The 13318-nt window shown below is 55.4% G+C and overlaps 6 non-coding genes across 6 annotated transcripts; all 6 read left to right on the forward strand.

Moving 5' to 3' along the window:
* Positions 1-1313: 1313 nt before the first annotated feature.
* Positions 1314-1385, forward strand: TRNAE-CUC (transfer RNA glutamic acid (anticodon CUC)). Its single transcript has one exon. It is a non-coding gene; the product is annotated as a tRNA-Glu (tRNA).
* Positions 1386-3083: 1698 nt separating this feature from the next.
* TRNAD-GUC (transfer RNA aspartic acid (anticodon GUC)) lies at positions 3084-3155 on the forward strand. Its single transcript has one exon. It is a non-coding gene; the product is annotated as a tRNA-Asp (tRNA).
* A 2605-nt stretch (positions 3156-5760) lies between these two features.
* TRNAE-CUC (transfer RNA glutamic acid (anticodon CUC)) lies at positions 5761-5832 on the forward strand. The gene has a single exon. It is a non-coding gene; the product is annotated as a tRNA-Glu (tRNA).
* A 1690-nt stretch (positions 5833-7522) lies between these two features.
* On the forward strand, positions 7523-7594 carry TRNAD-GUC (transfer RNA aspartic acid (anticodon GUC)). The gene has a single exon. It is a non-coding gene; the product is annotated as a tRNA-Asp (tRNA).
* A 2409-nt stretch (positions 7595-10003) lies between these two features.
* TRNAE-CUC (transfer RNA glutamic acid (anticodon CUC)) lies at positions 10004-10075 on the forward strand. The gene has a single exon. It is a non-coding gene; the product is annotated as a tRNA-Glu (tRNA).
* Positions 10076-11773: 1698 nt separating this feature from the next.
* On the forward strand, positions 11774-11845 carry TRNAD-GUC (transfer RNA aspartic acid (anticodon GUC)). Its single transcript has one exon. It is a non-coding gene; the product is annotated as a tRNA-Asp (tRNA).
* Positions 11846-13318: the final 1473 nt, after the last annotated feature.

Genomic DNA, 13318 nt, shown 5'->3' on the forward strand with positions numbered 1-13318 from the left:
TAGGCGCTGCCCTCCTGCAAGGGCCCCTGAGAAGAGGCGCTGACCCCCCCCGCTAGTGCCCTGAGAAGAGGCGCTGACCTCCAGCTGGTGCCCTGAGAAGAGGCGCTGACCTCCAGCTGGTGCCCTGAGAAGAGGCGCTGCCCTCCTGCAAGGGCCCCTGAGAAGAGGCGCTGACCTCCAGCTGATGCCCTGAGAAGAGGCGCTGCCCTCCTGCAAGGGCCCCTGAGAAGAGGTGCTGACCCCCCCGCTAGTGCCCTGAGAAGAGGCGCTGACCTCCAGCTGGTGCCCTGAGAAGAGGTGCTGACCTCCCGCTGGTGCCCTGAGAAGAGGTGCTGACCTCCCGCTGGTGCCCTAAGAAGAGGCGCTGACCTCCTGCTGGTGCCCTGAGAAGAGGCACTGACCCCCCGCTGGTGCCCTGAGTAGAGGTGCTAACACCCCGCTGGGGCCCTGAGAAGAGGCACTGACCCCCCCCCCCCCGCTGGTGCTCTGAGGAGAGGCACTGCCCTCCCTCTGGTGCTCTGAGAGGAGGAGCTGACCCCCGCTGGTGCCCTGAGAAGAGGCGCTTATCTCCTGCTGGTGCCCTGAGTAGAGGCGCTGACCTCCCGCTGGTGCCATGAGAAAAGGGACTGCCCTCCTTCAGGGGTACCTGAGAAGAGGTGCTGATCCCCGCTAGTGCCCTGAGAAGAGGCGCTGACCTCCAGCTGGTGCCCTGAGAAGAGGCGCTGACCTCCCGCTGGTGCCCTGAGAAGAGGCGCTGACCTCCAGCTGGTGCCCTGAGAAGAGGCGCTGCCCTCCTGCAAGGGCCCCTGAGAAGAGGCGCTGACCCCCCGCTAGTGCAATGAGAAGAGGTGCTGACCTCCAGCTGGTGCCCTGAGAAGAGGCGCTGACCTCCCGCTGGTGCCCTGAGAAGAGGCGCTGACCTCCCGCTGGTGCCCTGAGAAGAGGAGCTGACCTAGAACAGTGACTGGTATTTTTCTGGATGGTTAATTGGTTCTTGCTGTTTTTGCTCTCCAGTTAGTTGTGTGTTATGAAGGTCCCATGCGTCTTCCAGGGATGGAAACTGTCCCGAGATCTGAGTCTATTTAACGTTCAGTAGATTGCTTTGTTGGGGGTGTGCCTGAAAGCAGTGTTTTTTTTGTGTGTCCCATGATGTTTTCCAAAGTGTAGTAAAGACTAGCTTGCCAGTGTTAGGTTGATGTGTGTGTGTTTTCCTGCTTACTTTAGTTGATGCACAAAACCCTGTGACAGCAGCACAGGCGGCCTCACCCTGGTGGTATGTCTTGGAGCAGGTGCTGCTCCAGAGCACCCAGTGCTCCCTGGTGGTCTAGTGGTTAGGATTCGGCGCTCTCACCGCCGTGGCCCGGGTTCGATTCCCGGTCAGGGAAGGGACTCTTTTTTTCTCCCCACGGTATACTTCTAGTTTTTTTTCATCCTATCTAAACACATTTTTTAAGGTTCTACATCGCAAATCTTTTATTACATACATTTCTTCTTTACTTGACCTGCCACCTGCTAATAACAACGTCACCTTTCAGGCACACAGACAAAACACTGATAGAAAACTGAATGCTGGTCATCAAAGCTTGTTCTTCACAAAGGATGGGTTACCGCTTGGAAGAAGCACTGGCAAATCCAGGAGGCCTGTTTCTAGGGGTCTCCAGCTCTATGAAGAATCCAGTTTCAAGACAACATTGAAAGGGAGAGATTCGCTTCTGGAGCTTGCTACACTATAGCTTCGGAGATGGCAGCTTGCCAAATTGTTGACAGGCTCGAGCCAATTGTCAGAATGCCAGTATTCTGCGACCCACCTAGTTTGATGGATATCTGCTGGTTGGGTGGAAGGAAGCAAAGAGGAGGTGGGGACTTATAGTATTAACGTGAAGCCAGATAGGGAGATGGGGAAGAGCAGCATTGGAGGGGGAGAGCAACACGGGCGGGCGGGATACTGCTCACCAAGCCCGGATTTACGCAGGATGGGCGGAGTCCCTCAGTCTCTCTGTCCAGCGGGGGCTCTCTCTTTACCCGTATGGCCAGTCCGGCCCTGGTGCCGTCATGTCTCCCAAAGGGCGTCTCTAGCCCGTCACTCTGGAGTCTGTATCCTCCGGGTGAGGTCTCCTATTCTTCTAGCTAGGGGCTGGAGAGAAGGGAGGTGGTTGGTCTGGGGCGCCAGTCATAGTCGCCCTTGAGAGGCGTTTCTAAGGTAGTTTGTAAGTGTGTCTGGACAGGTTGCTCTAAGGTGCGCAAAGTGATGTCTTAGCATTTGAAAGAAGCATTGAGAAAGGCAGGTGGCCTGTTTGTTTTCCTTTGCTGGCTTTGTGCAGGGAAGGAAAGTCTCCATTGTAGGGTTTGGCGCTTTATGAAGGCCTTGAGCTGCTGTTTAGAGACAGAGTGCTGCCTAGGCGGCTGGGCACGCTGCTCACACCTCATGCCATATAGCGCCTTGTCATCCCTACATCACCGAGCCTTCGATAGCTCAGTTGGTAGAGCGGAGGACTGTAGTGGGGAAGCTGATATCCTTAGGTCGCTGGTTCAAATCCGGCTCGAAGGAATTTTGCAAAGTCTTCACTTTTTTCCTCTGCTTCACAATTCAAAGCGCCTCTTTCTCAGACACTCGCACACCTGGGCTTTTCCTGCCTCCTCTCTTCTCCTTTACAAGCCAGCTTTCTCCTTTGGCGCAGGCGGGCGGGTGGGCGGGTGGGAGGGAGCGTCTCCCTCCCCACTCCCTGTGTGCAGCCCCCGCTGCAATCCTCCAGCATCAGAGAGAGCCAGGGGCCCCTGGGCTGAAGATCCAGGCCGGGGCCGTCAGAAGCAGCCGTGGGAGCTGGTTGCTGTGACTCTGGCATCAGGTGATGCTGCTGAGAGCGCTGCTGAGAGTGTCTGCTAGGAGGTGAGAAGGATCTTGTGAGGCAGGAGTGTGTTTGTGTGTGTATTGTGTGAGGGAGTGTGTGTGTGTTTATTGAGCCTGTGGGCCCCTGTGTTGGTGTGAAGGAGTTGATAAATGGCACAAATTCGTAGCATATGAGGATGGACAGGAGGGTTTTCAGCCACATAAGGAGCGGCTCAGCGAGACCAGGTGCAGCTGTTCCTCGTTAGTATAGTGGTCAGTATCCCCGCCTGTCACGCGGGAGACCGGGGTTCAATTCCCCGACGGGGAGGATTCCATCGCATTTTTTAAAGCATGACAACTCTACCTTTATTTAGAATTTCATCTAGAATGTGGCGCTTTCCACTCATGACATCATCTGATTTACTAATGCGGTCTCATAACTTTTACGATCAATCACGGGCAATTTTTAAGTGGGACACTTTTTGCGAAGGATGTCTGCCTTTTCGTTTTAACCTTCTGTGTACTTAATTGAAAAAAGAAACGTGCACGAAGCCTTGTTATTTACATCAAAATCAAATGACTACATGATCAATCATATGCGTTGAAGCCTGTTGTTTTTTCAAGAGACATAAATGAAATGATGGATCGCGCTCTGAATGAGGAATTATTTTTTATGACGTTGAAGCGTTTTATTTATCTTTGTTTCGGTCTAATGTTTTAGGGCTTACAGGCACATTGTGAAAGTGAAAGTTCCACTGGCCTGCACGTGCACTCCCCACCATCCTCGTCAGAGATCTTATATTGCCTAGGTCCAGCATGAGTACCAAATTCCTTTCAGGCTATTGCAGTGTATTCTGCTACTTGTAGTTTCTAACACTCTAAACTGAGGGCGAGGGGAGCCAGCATCCAAAGCAACACCCTGGTCTGGGTGAAGCGCTCATGCTCAGATCTGGGCTTACTTGAGAGCTTTGACGAGGCCTTGGACGAGCTGCAGGCATCCCCCAGAAGGTCTGCTGCCCTCCTACAGGGGTCCCTGAGAAGAGGAGCAGACCCCCGCTGGTGCCCTGAGAAGAGGCACTGACCCCCCGCTGGTGCCCTGAGTAGAGGCGCTGACACCCCGCTGGTGCCCTGAGGAGAGGCACTGCCCTCCCTCTGGTGCCCTGAGAGGAGGAGCTGACCCCCGCTGATGCCCTGAGAAGAGGCGCTTACCTCCTGCTGGTGCCCTGAGTAGAGGCGCTGACCTCCCGCTGGTGCCATGAGAAAAGGGACTGCCCTCCTTCAGGGGTACCTGAGAAGAGGTGCTGATTCCCCGCTAGTGCCCTGAGAAGTGGCGCTGACCTCCAGCTGGTGCCCTGAGAAGAGGCGCTGCCCTCCTGCAAGGGCCCCTGAGAAGAGGCGCTGACCTCCAGCTGGTGCCATGAGAATAGGCGCTGCCCTCCTGCAAGGGCCCCTGAGAAGAGGCGCTGACCCCCCCCGCTAGTGCCCTGAGAAGAGGCGCTGACCTCCAGCTGGTGCCCTGAGAAGAGGCGCTGACCTCCAGCTGGTGCCCTGAGAAGAGGCGCTGCCCTCCTGCAAGGGCCCCTGAGAAGAGGCGCTGACCTCCAGCTGATGCCCTGAGAAGAGGCGCTGCCCTCCTGCAAGGGCCCCTGAGAAGAGGTGCTGACCCCCCCGCTAGTGCCCTGAGAAGAGGCGCTGACCTCCAGCTGGTGCCCTGAGAAGAGGTGCTGACCTCCCGCTGGTGCCCTGAGAAGAGGTGCTGACCTCCCGCTGGTGCCCTAAGAAGAGGCGCTGACCTCCTGCTGGTGCCCTGAGAAGAGGCACTGACCCCCCGCTGGTGCCCTGAGTAGAGGTGCTGACACCCCGCTGGGGCCCTGAGAAGAGGCACTGACCCCCCCCCCCCCCGCTGGTGCTCTGAGGAGAGGCACTGCCCTCCCTCTGGTGCTCTGAGAGGAGGAGCTGACCCCCGCTGGTGCCCTGAGAAGAGGCGCTTATCTCCTGCTGGTGCCCTGAGTAGAGGCGCTGACCTCCCGCTGGTGCCATGAGAAAAGGGACTGCCCTCCTTCAGGGGTACCTGAGAAGAGGTGCTGATCCCCGCTAGTGCCCTGAGAAGAGGCGCTGACCTCCAGCTGGTGCCCTGAGAAGAGGCGCTGACCTCCCGCTGGTGCCCTGAGAAGAGGCGCTGACCTCCAGCTGGTGCCCTGAGAAGAGGCGCTGCCCTCCTGCAAGGGCCCCTGAGAAGAGGCGCTGACCCCCCGCTAGTGCCCTGAGAAGAGGCACTGACCTCCAGCTGGTGCCCTGAGAAGAGGCGCTGCCCTCCTGCAAAGGCCCCTGAGAAGAGGCGCTGACCCCCCCGCTAGTGCCCTGAGAAGAGGCGCTGACCTCCAGCTGGTGCCCTGAGAAGAGGCGCTGCCCTCCTGCAAGGGCCCCTGAGAAGAGGCGCTGACCCCCCGCTAGTGCCCTGAGAAGAGGTGCTGACCTCCAGCTGGTGCCCTGAGAAGAGGCGCTGACCTCCCGCTGGTGCCCTGAGAAGAGGCGCTGACCTCCCGCTGGTGCCCTGAGAAGAGGAGCTGACCTAGAACAGTGACTGGTATTTTTCTGGATGGTTAATTGGTTCTTGCTGTTTTTGCTCTCCAGTTAGTTGTGTGTTATGAAGGTCCCATGCGTCTTCCAGGGATGGAAACTGTCCCGAGATCTGAGTCTATTTAACGTTCAGTAGATTGCTTTGTTGGGGGTGTGCCTGAAAGCAGTGTTTTTTTTGTGTGTCCCATGATGTTTTCCAAAGTGTAGTAAAGACTAGCTTGCCAGTGTTAGGTTGATGTGTGTGTGTTTTCCTGCTTACTTTAGTTGATGCACAAAACCCTGTGACAGCAGCACAGGCGGCCTCACCCTGGTGGTATGTCTTGGAGCAGGTGCTGCTCCAGAGCACCCAGTGCTCCCTGGTGGTCTAGTGGTTAGGATTCGGCGCTCTCACCGCCGTGGCCCGGGTTCGATTCCCGGTCAGGGAAGGGACTCTTTTTTTCTCCCCACGGTATACTTCTAGTTTTTTTTCATCCTATCTAAACACATTTTTTAAGGTTCTACATCGCAAATCTTTTATTACATACATTTCTTCTTTACTTGACCTGCCACCTGCTAATAACAACGTCACCTTTCAGGCACACAGACAAAACACTGATAGAAAACTGAATGCTGGTCATCAAAGCTTGTTCTTCACAAAGGATGGGTTACCGCTTGGAAGAAGCACTGGCAAATCCAGGAGGCCTGTTTCTAGGGGTCTCCAGCTCTATGAAGAATCCAGTTTCAAGACAACATTGAAAGGGAGAGATTCGCTTCTGGAGCTTGCTACACTATAGCTTCGGAGATGGCAGCTTGCCAAATTGTTGACAGGCTCGAGCCAATTGTCAGAATGCCAGTATTCTGCGACCCACCTAGTTTGATGGATATCTGCTGGTTGGGTGGAAGGAAGCAAAGAGGAGGTGGGGGCTTATAGTATTAACGTGAAGCCAGATAGGGAGATGGGGAAGAGCAGCATTGGAGGGGGAGAGCAACACGGGCGGGCGGGATACTGCTCACCAAGCCCGGATTTACGCAGGATGGGCGGAGTCCCTCAGTCTCTCTGTCCAGCGGGGGCTCTCTCTTTACCCGTATGGCCAGTCCGGCCCTGGTGCCGTCATGTCTCCCAAAGGGCGTCTCTAGCCCGTCACTCTGGAGTCTGTATCCTCCGGGTGAGGTCTCCTATTCTTCTAGCTAGGGGCTGGAGAGAAGGGAGGTGGTTGGTCTGGGGCGCCAGTCATAGTCGCCCTTGAGAGGCGTTTCTAAGGTAGTTTGTAAGTGTGTCTGGACAGGTTGCTCTAAGGTGCGCAAAGTGATGTCTTAGCATTTGAAAGAAGCATTGAGAAAGGCAGGTGGCCTGTTTGTTTTCCTTTGCTGGCTTTGTGCAGGGAAGGAAAGTCTCCATTGTAGGGTTTGGCGCTTTATGAAGGCCTTGAGCTGCTGTTTAGAGACAGAGTGCTGCCTAGGCGGCTGGGCACGCTGCTCACACCTCATGCCATATAGCGCCTTGTCATCCCTACATCACCGAGCCTTCGATAGCTCAGTTGGTAGAGCGGAGGACTGTAGTGGGGAAGCTGATATCCTTAGGTCGCTGGTTCAAATCCGGCTCGAAGGAATTTTGCAAAGTCTTCACTTTTTTCCTCTGCTTCACAATTCAAAGCGCCTCTTTCTCAGACACTCGCACACCTGGGCTTTTCCTGCCTCCTCTCTTCTCCTTTACAAGCCAGCTTTCTCCTTTGGAGCGGGTGGGCGGGTGGGAGGGAGCGTCTCCCTCCCCACTCCCTGTGTGCAGCCCCCGCTGCAATCCTCCAGCATCAGAGAGAGCCAGGGGCCCCTGGGCTGAAGATCCAGGCCGGGGCCGTCAGAAGCAGCCGTGGGAGCTGGTTGCTGTGACTCTGGCATCAGGTGATGCTGCTGAGAGCGCTGCTGAGAGTGTCTGCTAGGAGGTGAGAAGGATCTTGTGAGGCAGGAGTGTGTTTGTGTGTGTATTGTGTGAGGGAGTGTGTGTGTGTTTATTGAGCCTGTGGGCCCCTGTGTTGGTGTGAAGGAGTTGATAAATGGCACAAATTCGTAGCATATGAGGATGGACAGGAGGGTTTTCAGCCACATAAGGAGCGGCTCAGCGAGACCAGGTGCAGCTGTTCCTCGTTAGTATAGTGGTCAGTATCCCCGCCTGTCACGCGGGAGACCGGGGTTCAATTCCCCGACGGGGAGGATTCCATCGCATTTTTTAAAGCATGACAACTCTACCTTTATTTAGAATTTCATCTAGAATGTGGCGCTTTCCACTCATGACATCATCTGATTTACTAATGCGGTCTCATAACTTTTACGATCAATCACGGGCAATTTTTAAGTGGGACACTTTTTGCGAAGGATGTCTGCCTTTTCGTTTTAACCTTCTGTGTACTTAATTGAAAAAAGAAACGTGCACGAAGCCTTGTTATTTACATCAAAATCAAATGACTACATGATCAATCATATGCGTTGAAGCCTGTTGTTTTTTCAAGAGACATAAATGAAATGATGGATCGCGCTCTGAATGAGGAATTATTTTTTATGACGTTGAAGCGTTTTATTTATCTTTGTTTCGGTCTAATGTTTTAGGGCTTACAGGCACATTGTGAAAGTGAAAGTTCCACTGGCCTGCACGTGCACTCCCCACCATCCTCGTCAGAGATCTTATATTGCCTAGGTCCAGCATGAGTACCAAATTCCTTTCAGGCTATTGCAGTGTATTCTGCTACTTGTAGTTTCTAACACTCTAAACTGAGGGCAAGGGGAGCCAGCATCCAAAGCAACACCCTGGTCTGGGTGAAGCGCTCATGCTCAGATCTGGGCTTACTTGAGAGCTTTGACGAGGCCTTGGACGAGCTGCAGGCATCCCCCAGAAGGTCTGCTGCCCTCCTACAGGGGTCCCTGAGAAGAGGAGCAGACCCCCGCTGGTGCCCTGAGAAGAGGCACTGACCCCCCGCTGGTGCCCTGAGTAGAGGCGCTGACACCCCGCTGGTGCCCTGAGGAGAGGCACTGCCCTCCCTCTGGTGCCCTGAGAGGAGGAGCTGACCCCCGCTGGTGCCCTGAGAAGAGGCGCTTACCTCCTGCTGGTGCCCTGAGTAGAGGCGCTGACCTCCCGCTGGTGCCATGAGAAAAGGGACTGCCCTCCTTCAGGGGTACCTGAGAAGAGGTGCTGATTCCCCGCTAGTGCCCTGAGAAGTGGCGCTGACCTCCAGCTGGTGCCCTGAGAAGAGGCGCTGCCCTCCTGCAAGGGCCCCTGAGAAGAGGCGCTGACCTCCAGCTGGTGCCATGAGAATAGGCGCTGCCCTCCTGCAAGGGCCCCTGAGAAGAGGCGCTGACCCCCCCCGCTAGTGCCCTGAGAAGAGGCGCTGACCTCCAGCTGGTGCCCTGAGAAGAGGCGCTGACCTCCAGCTGGTGCCCTGAGAAGAGGCGCTGCCCTCCTGCAAGGGCCCCTGAGAAGAGGCGCTGACCTCCAGCTGATGCCCTGAGAAGAGGCGCTGCCCTCCTGCAAGGGCCCCTGAGAAGAGGTGCTGACCCCCCCGCTAGTGCCCTGAGAAGAGGCGCTGACCTCCAGCTGGTGCCCTGAGAAGAGGTGCTGACCTCCCGCTGGTGCCCTGAGAAGAGGTGCTGACCTCCCGCTGGTGCCCTAAGAAGAGGCGCTGACCTCCTGCTGGTGCCCTGAGAAGAGGCACTGACCCCCCGCTGGTGCCCTGAGTAGAGGTGCTAACACCCCGCTGGGGCCCTGAGAAGAGGCACTGACCCCCCCCCCCCCGCTGGTGCTCTGAGGAGAGGCACTGCCCTCCCTCTGGTGCTCTGAGAGGAGGAGCTGACCCCCGCTGGTGCCCTGAGAAGAGGCGCTTATCTCCTGCTGGTGCCCTGAGTAGAGGCGCTGACCTCCCGCTGGTGCCATGAGAAAAGGGACTGCCCTCCTTCAGGGGTACCTGAGAAGAGGTGCTGATCCCCGCTAGTGCCCTGAGAAGAGGCGCTGACCTCCAGCTGGTGCCCTGAGAAGAGGCGCTGACCTCCCGCTGGTGCCCTGAGAAGAGGCGCTGACCTCCAGCTGGTGCCCTGAGAAGAGGCGCTGCCCTCCTGCAAGGGCCCCTGAGAAGAGGCGCTGACCCCCCGCTAGTGCAATGAGAAGAGGTGCTGACCTCCAGCTGGTGCCCTGAGAAGAGGCGCTGACCTCCCGCTGGTGCCCTGAGAAGAGGCGCTGACCTCCCGCTGGTGCCCTGAGAAGAGGAGCTGACCTAGAACAGTGACTGGTATTTTTCTGGATGGTTAATTGGTTCTTGCTGTTTTTGCTCTCCAGTTAGTTGTGTGTTATGAAGGTCCCATGCGTCTTCCAGGGATGGAAACTGTCCCGAGATCTGAGTCTATTTAACGTTCAGTAGATTGCTTTGTTGGGGGTGTGCCTGAAAGCAGTGTTTTTTTTGTGTGTCCCATGATGTTTTCCAAAGTGTAGTAAAGACTAGCTTGCCAGTGTTAGGTTGATGTGTGTGTGTTTTCCTGCTTACTTTAGTTGATGCACAAAACCCTGTGACAGCAGCACAGGCGGCCTCACCCTGGTGGTATGTCTTGGAGCAGGTGCTGCTCCAGAGCACCCAGTGCTCCCTGGTGGTCTAGTGGTTAGGATTCGGCGCTCTCACCGCCGTGGCCCGGGTTCGATTCCCGGTCAGGGAAGGGACTCTTTTTTTCTCCCCACGGTATACTTCTAGTTTTTTTTCATCCTATCTAAACACATTTTTTAAGGTTCTACATCGCAAATCTTTTATTACATACATTTCTTCTTTACTTGACCTGCCACCTGCTAATAACAACGTCACCTTTCAGGCACACAGACAAAACACTGATAGAAAACTGAATGCTGGTCATCAAAGCTTGTTCTTCACAAAGGATGGGTTACCGCTTGGAAGAAGCACTGGCAAATCCAGGAGGCCTGTTTCTAGGGGTCTCCAGCTCTATGAAGAATCCAGTTTCAAGACAACATTGAAAGGGAGAGATTCGCTTCTGGAGCTTGCTACACTATAGCTTCGGAGATGGCAGCTTGCCAAATTGTTGACAGGCTCGAGCCAATTGTCAGAATGCCAGTATTCTGCGACCCACCTAGTTTGATGGATATCTGCTGGTTGGGTGGAAGGAAGCAAAGAGGAGGTGGGGACTTATAGTATTAACGTGAAGCCAGATAGGGAGATGGGGAAGAGCAGCATTGGAGGGGGAGAGCAACACGGGCGGGCGGGATACTGCTCACCAAGCCCGGATTTACGCAGGATGGGCGGAGTCCCTCAGTCTCTCTGTCCAGCGGGGGCTCTCTCTTTACCCGTATGGCCAGTCCGGCCCTGGTGCCGTCATGTCTCCCAAAGGGCGTCTCTAGCCCGTCACTCTGGAGTCTGTATCCTCCGGGTGAGGTCTCCTATTCTTCTAGCTAGGGGCTGGAGAGAAGGGAGGTGGTTGGTCTGGGGCGCCAGTCATAGTCGCCCTTGAGAGGCGTTTCTAAGGTAGTTTGTAAGTGTGTCTGGACAGGTTGCTCTAAGGTGCGCAAAGTGATGTCTTAGCATTTGAAAGAAGCATTGAGAAAGGCAGGTGGCCTGTTTGTTTTCCTTTGCTGGCTTTGTGCAGGGAAGGAAAGTCTCCATTGTAGGGTTTGGCGCTTTATGAAGGCCTTGAGCTGCTGTTTAGAGACAGAGTGCTGCCTAGGCGGCTGGGCACGCTGCTCACACCTCATGCCATATAGCGCCTTGTCATCCCTACATCACCGAGCCTTCGATAGCTCAGTTGGTAGAGCGGAGGACTGTAGTGGGGAAGCTGATATCCTTAGGTCGCTGGTTCAAATCCGGCTCGAAGGAATTTTGCAAAGTCTTCACTTTTTTCCTCTGCTTCACAATTCAAAGCGCCTCTTTCTCAGACACTCGCACACCTGGGCTTTTCCTGCCTCCTCTCTTCTCCTTTACAAGCCAGCTTTCTCCTTTGGCGCAGGCGGGCGGGTGGGCGGGTGGGAGGGAGCGTCTCCCTCCCCACTCCCTGTGTGCAGCCCCCGCTGCAATCCTCCAGCATCAGAGAGAGCCAGGGGCCCCTGGGCTGAAGATCCAGGCCGGGGCCGTCAGAAGCAGCCGTGGGAGCTGGTTGCTGTGACTCTGGCATCAGGTGATGCTGCTGAGAGCGCTGCTGAGAGTGTCTGCTAGGAGGTGAGAAGGATCTTGTGAGGCAGGAGTGTGTTTGTGTGTGTATTGTGTGAGGGAGTGTGTGTGTGTTTATTGAGCCTGTGGGCCCCTGTGTTGGTGTGAAGGAGTTGATAAATGGCACAAATTCGTAGCATATGAGGATGGACAGGAGGGTTTTCAGCCACATAAGGAGCGGCTCAGCGAGACCAGGTGCAGCTGTTCCTCGTTAGTATAGTGGTCAGTATCCCCGCCTGTCACGCGGGAGACCGGGGTTCAATTCCCCGACGGGGAGGATTCCATCGCATTTTTTAAAGCATGACAACTCTACCTTTATTTAGAATTTCATCTAGAATGTGGCGCTTTCCACTCATGACATCATCTGATTTACTAATGCGGTCTCATAACTTTTACGATCAATCACGGGCAATTTTTAAGTGGGACACTTTTTGCGAAGGATGTCTGCCTTTTCGTTTTAACCTTCTGTGTACTTAATTGAAAAAAGAAACGTGCACGAAGCCTTGTTATTTACATCAAAATCAAATGACTACATGATCAATCATATGCGTTGAAGCCTGTTGTTTTTTCAAGAGACATAAATGAAATGATGGATCGCGCTCTGAATGAGGAATTATTTTTTATGACGTTGAAGCGTTTTATTTATCTTTGTTTCGGTCTAATGTTTTAGGGCTTACAGGCACATTGTGAAAGTGAAAGTTCCACTGGCCTGCACGTGCACTCCCCACCATCCTCGTCAGAGATCTTATATTGCCTAGGTCCAGCATGAGTACCAAATTCCTTTCAGGCTATTGCAGTGTATTCTGCTACTTGTAGTTTCTAACACTCTAAACTGAGGGCGAGGGGAGCCAGCATCCAAAGCAACACCCTGGTCTGGGTGAAGCGCTCATGCTCAGATCTGGGCTTACTTGAGAGCTTTGACGAGGCCTTGGACGAGCTGCAGGCATCCCCCAGAAGGTCTGCTGCCCTCCTACAGGGGTCCCTGAGAAGAGGAGCAGACCCCCGCTGGTGCCCTGAGAAGAGGCACTGACCCCCCGCTGGTGCCCTGAGTAGAGGCGCTGACACCCCGCTGGTGCCCTGAGGAGAGGCACTGCCCTCCCTCTGGTGCCCTGAGAGGAGGAGCTGACCCCCGCTGATGCCCTGAGAAGAGGCGCTTACCTCCTGCTGGTGCCCTGAGTAGAGGCGCTGACCTCCCGCTGGTGCCATGAGAAAAGGGACTGCCCTCCTTCAGGGGTACCTGAGAAGAGGTGCTGATTCCCCGCTAGTGCCCTGAGAAGTGGCGCTGACCTCCAGCTGGTGCCCTGAGAAGAGGCGCTGCCCTCCTGCAAGGGCCCCTGAGAAGAGGCGCTGACCTCCAGCTGGTGCCATGAGAATAGGCGCTGCCCTCCTGCAAGGGCCCCTGAGAAGAGGCGCTGACCCCCCCCCGCTAGTGCCCTGAGAAGAGGCGCTGACCTCCAGCTGGTGCCCTGAGAAGAGGCGCTGACCTCCAGCTGGTGCCCTGAGAAGAGGCGCTGCCCTCCTGCAAGGGCCCCTGAGAAGAGGCGCTGACCTCCAGCTGATGCCCTGAGAAGAGGCGCTGCCCTCCTGCAAGGGCCCCTGAGAAGAGGTGCTGACCCCCCCGCTAGTGCCCTGAGAAGAGGCGCTGACCTCCAGCTGGTGCCCTGAGAAGAGGTGCTGACCTCCCGCTGGTGCCCTGAGAAGAGGTGCTGACCTCCCGCTGGTGCCCTAAGAAGAGGCGCTGACCTCCTGC

The sequence above is a fragment of the Triturus cristatus genome, chromosome 4_1, assembly GCF_964204655.1.
Source record: "Triturus cristatus chromosome 4_1, aTriCri1.1, whole genome shotgun sequence".
In the NCBI taxonomy this organism is placed as follows: Eukaryota; Metazoa; Chordata; class Amphibia; order Caudata; family Salamandridae; genus Triturus; species Triturus cristatus.